The sequence below is a fragment of the Papaver somniferum genome, unplaced genomic scaffold (genome assembly GCF_003573695.1).
Source record: "Papaver somniferum cultivar HN1 unplaced genomic scaffold, ASM357369v1 unplaced-scaffold_10, whole genome shotgun sequence".
Classification (NCBI taxonomy): Eukaryota; Viridiplantae; Streptophyta; class Magnoliopsida; order Ranunculales; family Papaveraceae; genus Papaver; species Papaver somniferum.
The window spans coordinates 843,920-850,140 of NW_020618825.1; the positions used below are offsets into that span (position 1 = coordinate 843,920).

Genomic DNA, 6,221 nt, shown 5'->3' on the forward strand with positions numbered 1-6,221 from the left:
CCCCCCCCCCCCCCCCCCAGGTTTTTGGAATCCATCCAAAAACGTGCATTTAATTGAATATTTTAATAGTTTTTATTAAAATACTACCAAAATGAGGTTGTTAATCCAAAATAATTGCACGAAAGGATTCTCCTCGCCATAACGTTTCCAACGAACCATCATTTTCCCGAATCGGACTTGCGACGAAGAATTAATAGCCGAATGGGGAGTTCGGACCAATACATTGGAGACGTGTTAAGTAGTAAACTTGGTAAAATACCTTCAACAATCGATCATACTAGCACTAATGCACCAGTACCCATCAGAACTCTGCAGTTAAGCGTGCTTGGGCGAGAGTAGTACTAAGATGGGTGACCTTTTGGGGGGTCCTCGTTTTGATTGCTTTTTTTTTATTTTATTTTGCCTTTTTTTTAGCGGTTTTCCTTATGACTGCGAGCCGAATAGTTAGCGAAGGGATTACCCAAGAAAAAGAATGGGTTTTTATGGAACGAAGCCTGGGAGAACGCCCGCCCCAGGTTTTTGGAATTCATCCAAAAACGTGCATTTAATTGAATATTTTAATAGTTTTTTATTAAAAAACTACCGAAACGAGGTTGTTAATCCAAAATAATTGTACGAAAGGATTCTCCTCGCCATAATGTTTCCAACGAACCATCATTTGCCCGAATCAGACTTGCCACGAAGAATTAATAGCCGAATGGGGAGTTCAGACCAATACATTAGAGACGTGTTAAGAAGTAAACTTGGTAAAACATCTTCGGCAATCGTTCATACCAGCACTAATTCCCCAGAACCCATCAAAATTCTGCAGTTAAGCGTGCTTGGGCGAGAGTAGTACTAAGGTGGGTGACCTCTTGGGAAGTCCTCGTGTTGATTGCCTTTTTTTATTTTTTTTTGCCATTTTTTTAACGGTTTTCCTTATGGATGCGAGCCGACTAGTTAGCGAATGGATTACCCGGGAGAAAAAAATGGGTTTTTATGGCAAGAAGCCTGGGAGGGCGCTCGCCCAAGGTTTTTAGAATTCATCCAAAAACGTGCATTTAATTGAATATTTTAATAGTTTTTTATTAAAATACTACCAAAACGAGGTTGTTAATCCAAAATAATTGCAGGAAAGGATTCTCCTCGCCATAACGTTTCCAACGAACCATTATTTGCCCGAATCGGACTTGCCACGAAGAATTAATAGCTGAATGGGGAGTCTGGACCATTACATTGGAGACGTGTTAAGTAGTAAACTTGGTAAAATACCTTCAGCAATCGATCATACCAGCACTAATGCACCAGTACCCATCAGAACTCTGCAGTTAAGCGTGCTTGGGCGAGAGTAGTACTAGGATAGGTGACCTCTTGGGAAGTCCTCGTTTTGATTGCCTTTTTTTATTTTATTTTGCCATTTTTTTAGCGGTTTTCCTTATGACACCCGAGGGAAAGAATGGGTTTTTATGGCACGAAGCCTGGGAGGGCGTCCGCCCCAGGTTTTTGGAATTCATCCAAAAACGTGCATTTAATTGAATATTTTAATAGTTTTTTATTAAAATACTACCAAAGCGAGGTTGTTAATCATAAATAATTGCACGAAAGGATTCACCTCGCCATAATGTTTCCAACGAACCATCATTTGCCCGAATCGGACTAGCCACGAAGAATTAATAGCCGAATGGGGAGTTCGGACCAATACATTGGAGACGTGTTAAGAAGTAAACTTGGTAAAATATCCTCGGCAATCGATCATACCATCACTAATGCACCAGAACCCATCAGAATTCTGCTGTTAAGCGTGCTTGGGCGAGAGTAGTACTAAGATGGGTGACCTCTTGGGAGGTCCTCGTGTTGATTGCTTTTTTTTTTTTTGCCATTTTTTTAGCGGTTTTCCTTATGGCTGCGAGCCGACTAGTTAGCGAAGGGATTACTCGAGAGAAAGAATGGGTTTTTATGGCAAGAAGTAGGTTTTTGGAATTCATCCAAAAACGTGCATTTAATTGAATATTTTAATTTTTTTTTTTTAAAATACTACCAAAACGAGGTTGTTAATCCAAAATAATTGCACGAAAGGATTCTCCTCGCCATAACATTTCCAACGAACTATCATTTGCCCGAATCGGACTTGCCACGAAGAATTAATAGCCGAATGGGGAGTCTGGACCAATACATTGGAGACGTGTTAAGTAGTAAACTTGGTAAAATACCTTCAGCAATTGATCATACCAGCACTAATGCACCAGTACCAATCAGAACTCTGCAGTTAAGCGTGCTTGGGCGAGAGTAGTACTAAGATAGGTGACCTCTAGGGAAGTCCTCGTTTTGATTGCCTTTTTTTATTTTATTTTGCCATTTTTTTAGCGGTTTTCCTTATGACTGCGAGCCGAATAGTTAGCGAAGGGATTACCCGAGAGAAAGAATGGATTTTTATGGCAGGAAGCCTGGGACGGCGCCCGCCCCAGTTTTTTGAAATTCATCTAAAAACGTGCATTTAATTGAATATTTTAATAGTTTTTTATTAAAATACTACCAAAACGAGGTTGTTAATCCAAAATAATTAGACGAAAGGATTCTCCTCGGCATAATGTTTCCAACGAACCATCATTTTCCCGAATCAGACTTGCCACGAAGAATTAATAGCCGAATGGGGTGTTCGGCCCAATACATTTGAGACGTGTTAAGAAGTAAACTTGGTAAAATATCTTGGGCAATCGATCATACAAGTACTAATGCACCAGAACCCATCAGAACTCTGCAGTTAAGCGTGCTTGGGCGAGAGTAGTACTAACATAGGTGACCTCGTGGGAAGTCCTCGTGTTGATTGCCTTTTTTTATTTTTTTTTGCCATTTTTAGCGGTTTTCCTTATGGATGCGAGCCGACTAGTTAGCGAAAAGATTACCCGAGAGAAAGAATGGGTTTTTATAACACGAAGCCTGGGAGGGCGCCCGCCCTAGGATTTTGGAAATCATCCAAAAACGTGCAATTAATTGTATATTTTAATAATTTTTTATTAAAATACTACCAAAACGAGGTTGTTAATCCAAAATAATTGCACGAAAGGATTCTCCTCGCCATAACGTTTCCAACGAACCATCATTTGCCCGAATCGGACTTGCCACGAAGAATTAATAGCCGAATGGGCAGTCTGGACCATTACATTGGAGACGTGTTAAGTAGTAAACTTGGTAAAATACCTTCAGCAATCGATCATACCAGCACTAATGCACCAGTACCCATCAGAACTCTGCAGTTAAGCGTGCTTGGGCGAGAGTAGTACTAAGATAGGTGACCTCTTGGGAAGTCCTCGTTTTGATTGCCTTTTTTTATTTTATTTTGCCATTTTTTTAGCGGTTTTCCTTATGACACCCGAGAGAAAGAATGGGTTTTTATGGCTCGAAGCCTGGGAGGGCGCCCGCCCCAGGTTTTTGGAATTCATCCAAAAACGTGCATTTAATTGAATATTTTAATATTTTTTTATTAAAATACTACCAAAACGAGGTTGTTAATCATAAATAATTGCACGAAAGGATTCACCTCGCCATAATGTTTCCAACGAACCATCATTTGCCCGAATCGGACTTGCCACAAAGAATTAATAGCCGAATGGGGAGTTCGGACCAATACATTGGAGACGTGTTAAGAAGTAAACTTGGTAAAATATCCTCGGCAATCGATCATACCATCACTAATGCACCAGAACCCATAAGAATTCTGTTGTTAAGCGTGCTTGGGCGAGAGTAGTACTAAGATGGGTGACCTCTTGGGAGGTCCTCGTTTTGATTGTTTTTATTTTTTTTTTGCCATTTTTTTAGCGGTTTTCCTTATGGCTGCGAGCCGACTAGTTAGCGAAGGGATTACCCGAGAGAAAGAATGGGTTTTTATGGCAAGAAGCCTGGGAGGGCCCCCTCCCCAGGTTTTTGGAATTCATCCAAAAACGTGCATTTAATTGAATATTTTAATAGTTTTTATTAAAATACTACCAAAACGAGGTTGTTAATCCAAAATAATTGCACGAAAGGATTCTCCTCGCCATAACGTTTCCAACGAACTATCATTTGCCCGAATCGGACTTGCCACGAAGAATTAATAGTCGAATGGGGAGTCTGGACCAATACATTTGAGACGTGTTAAGTAGTAAACTTGGTAAAATACCTTCAGCAATCGATCATACCAGCACTAATGCACCAGTACCAATCAGAACTCTGCAGTTAAGCGTGATTGGGCGAGAGTAGTACTAAGATAGGTGACCTCTAGGGAAGTCCTCGTTTTGATTGCCTTTTTTTTATTTTATTTTGCCATTTTTTTAGCGGTTTTCCTTATGACTGCGAGCCGAATAGTTAGCGAAGGGATTACCAGAGAGAAAGAATGGATTTTTATGGCACGAAGCCTGGGAGGGCGCCCGCCCCAGGTTTTTGAAATTCATCTAAAAACGTGCATTTAATTGAAAATTTTAATAGTTTTTATTAAAATACTACCAAAACGAGGTTGTTAATCCAAAATAATTGCACGAAAGGATTCTCCTCGCCATAACGTTTCCAACGAACTATCATTTGCCCGAATCGGACTTGCCACGAAGAATTAATAGTCGAATGGGGAGTCTGGACCAATACATTTGAGACGTGTTAAGTAGTAAACTTGGTAAAATACCTTCAGCAATCGATCATACCAGCACTAATGCACCAGTACCAATCAGAACTCTGCAGTTAAGCGTGATTGGGCGTGAGTAGTACTAAGATAGGTGACCTCTAGGGAAGTCCTCGTGTTGATTGCCTTTTTTTATTTTTTTTTGCCATTTTTTGCGGTTTTCCATATGGCTGCGAGCCGACTAGTTAGCGAAGGGATTACCCGAGAGAAAGAATGGGTTTTTATGGCACGAAGCCTGGGTTGGAAATCATCCAAAAACGTGCAATTAATTGTATATTTTAATAATTTTTTATTAAAATACTACCAAAACGAGGTTGTTAATCCAAAATAACTGCACGAAAGGAATCTCCTCGCCATAATATTTCCAACGAACTATCATTTGCCCGAATCGGACTTGCCACGAAGAATTAATAGCCGAATGGGTAGTTCAGACCAATACATTGGAGACGTGTTAAGAAGTAAACTTGGTAAAATATCTTTGGCAATCGATCATACCAGCACTAATGCACCAGAACCCATCAGAACTCTGCAGTTAAGCGTGCTTATGTGAGAGTAGTACTAAGATGGGTGACCTCTTGGGAAGTCCTCGTGTTGATTGCCTTTTTTTACTTTTTTTGCCATTTTTTTAGCGGTTTTTCTTATGGCTGCGAACCGACTAGTTAGCGAAGGGATTACCCGAGAGAAATAATGGGTTTTTATGGCACGAAGCCTGGGAGGGCGCCCGCCCCAGGTTTTTGGAATTCATCCAACAACGTGCATTTAATTGAATATTTTAATAGTTTTTTATTAAAATACTACCAAAACGAGGTTGTTAATCCAAAATAATTGCACGAAAGGATTCTCCTCGCCATAACGTTTCCAACGAACCATCATTTGCCCGAATCAGACTTACCACGAAGAATTAATAGTCGAATGGGGAGTCTGGACCAATACATTGGAGACGTGTTAAGTAGTAAACTTGGTAAAATACCTTCAGCAATCGATTATACCAGCACTAATGCACCAGTACCCAAGAGAACTCTGCAGTTAAACGTGCTTGTGCGAGAGTAGTACTAAGATGGGTGACCTCTTGGGAAGTCTCGTGTTGATTGCCTTTTTTTATTTTTTTTGCCATTTTTTTAGCGGTTTTCCTTATGACTGCGAGCCGACTAGTTAGCGAAGGGATTACCCGAGAGAAAGAATGGGTTTTTATGGCACGAAGCCTGGGAGGGCACCCGCCCCAGGTTTTTGGAATTCATCCAAAAACGTGCATTTAATTGAATATTTTAAGATTTTTTTATTAAAATACTACCAAAACAAGGTTGTTAATCCAAAATAATTGCACGAAAGGATTCTCCTCGCCATAATGTTTCCAGCGAACCATCATTTGCCCGAATCAGACTTGCCACGAAGAATTAATAGCCGAATGGGGAGTTCAGACCAATACATTGGAGACGTGTTAAGAAGTAAACTTGGTAAAATATCTTCGGCAATCGATCGTACCAGCACTAATGCACTAGAATCCATCAAAACTCTGCAGTTAAGCGAGCTTGGGCGAGAGTAGTACTAAGATAGGTGACCTCTTGGGAGATCCTCGTGTTGATTGCCTTTTTTT

At 40.3% G+C, this 6,221-nt stretch overlaps 7 non-coding genes and 6 pseudogenes across 7 annotated transcripts; all 13 read left to right on the forward strand.

Moving 5' to 3' along the window:
• Positions 1-264: 264 nt before the first annotated feature.
• On the forward strand, positions 265-383 carry LOC113327259 (annotated as a pseudogene).
• Positions 384-760: 377 nt separating this feature from the next.
• LOC113327196 lies at positions 761-879 on the forward strand. The gene has a single exon (XR_003348857.1). It is a non-coding gene; the product is annotated as a 5S ribosomal RNA (ribosomal RNA).
• A 377-nt stretch (positions 880-1,256) lies between these two features.
• Positions 1,257-1,375, forward strand: LOC113327057. Its single transcript, XR_003348717.1, has one exon. It is a non-coding gene; the product is annotated as a 5S ribosomal RNA (ribosomal RNA).
• Positions 1,376-1,723: 348 nt separating this feature from the next.
• On the forward strand, positions 1,724-1,842 carry LOC113327138. Its single transcript, XR_003348800.1, has one exon. It is a non-coding gene; the product is annotated as a 5S ribosomal RNA (ribosomal RNA).
• Positions 1,843-2,194: 352 nt separating this feature from the next.
• LOC113327256 lies at positions 2,195-2,313 on the forward strand (annotated as a pseudogene).
• A 376-nt stretch (positions 2,314-2,689) lies between these two features.
• LOC113327137 lies at positions 2,690-2,808 on the forward strand. Its single transcript, XR_003348799.1, has one exon. It is a non-coding gene; the product is annotated as a 5S ribosomal RNA (ribosomal RNA).
• A 374-nt stretch (positions 2,809-3,182) lies between these two features.
• LOC113327078 lies at positions 3,183-3,301 on the forward strand. The gene has a single exon (XR_003348739.1). It is a non-coding gene; the product is annotated as a 5S ribosomal RNA (ribosomal RNA).
• A 348-nt stretch (positions 3,302-3,649) lies between these two features.
• Positions 3,650-3,768, forward strand: LOC113327278 (annotated as a pseudogene).
• Positions 3,769-4,140: 372 nt separating this feature from the next.
• LOC113327331 lies at positions 4,141-4,259 on the forward strand (annotated as a pseudogene).
• A 376-nt stretch (positions 4,260-4,635) lies between these two features.
• On the forward strand, positions 4,636-4,754 carry LOC113327296 (annotated as a pseudogene).
• Positions 4,755-5,108: 354 nt separating this feature from the next.
• LOC113327113 lies at positions 5,109-5,227 on the forward strand. The gene has a single exon (XR_003348774.1). It is a non-coding gene; the product is annotated as a 5S ribosomal RNA (ribosomal RNA).
• Positions 5,228-5,602: 375 nt separating this feature from the next.
• Positions 5,603-5,720, forward strand: LOC113327294 (annotated as a pseudogene).
• Positions 5,721-6,095: 375 nt separating this feature from the next.
• Positions 6,096-6,214, forward strand: LOC113327224. Its single transcript, XR_003348886.1, has one exon. It is a non-coding gene; the product is annotated as a 5S ribosomal RNA (ribosomal RNA).
• Positions 6,215-6,221: the final 7 nt, after the last annotated feature.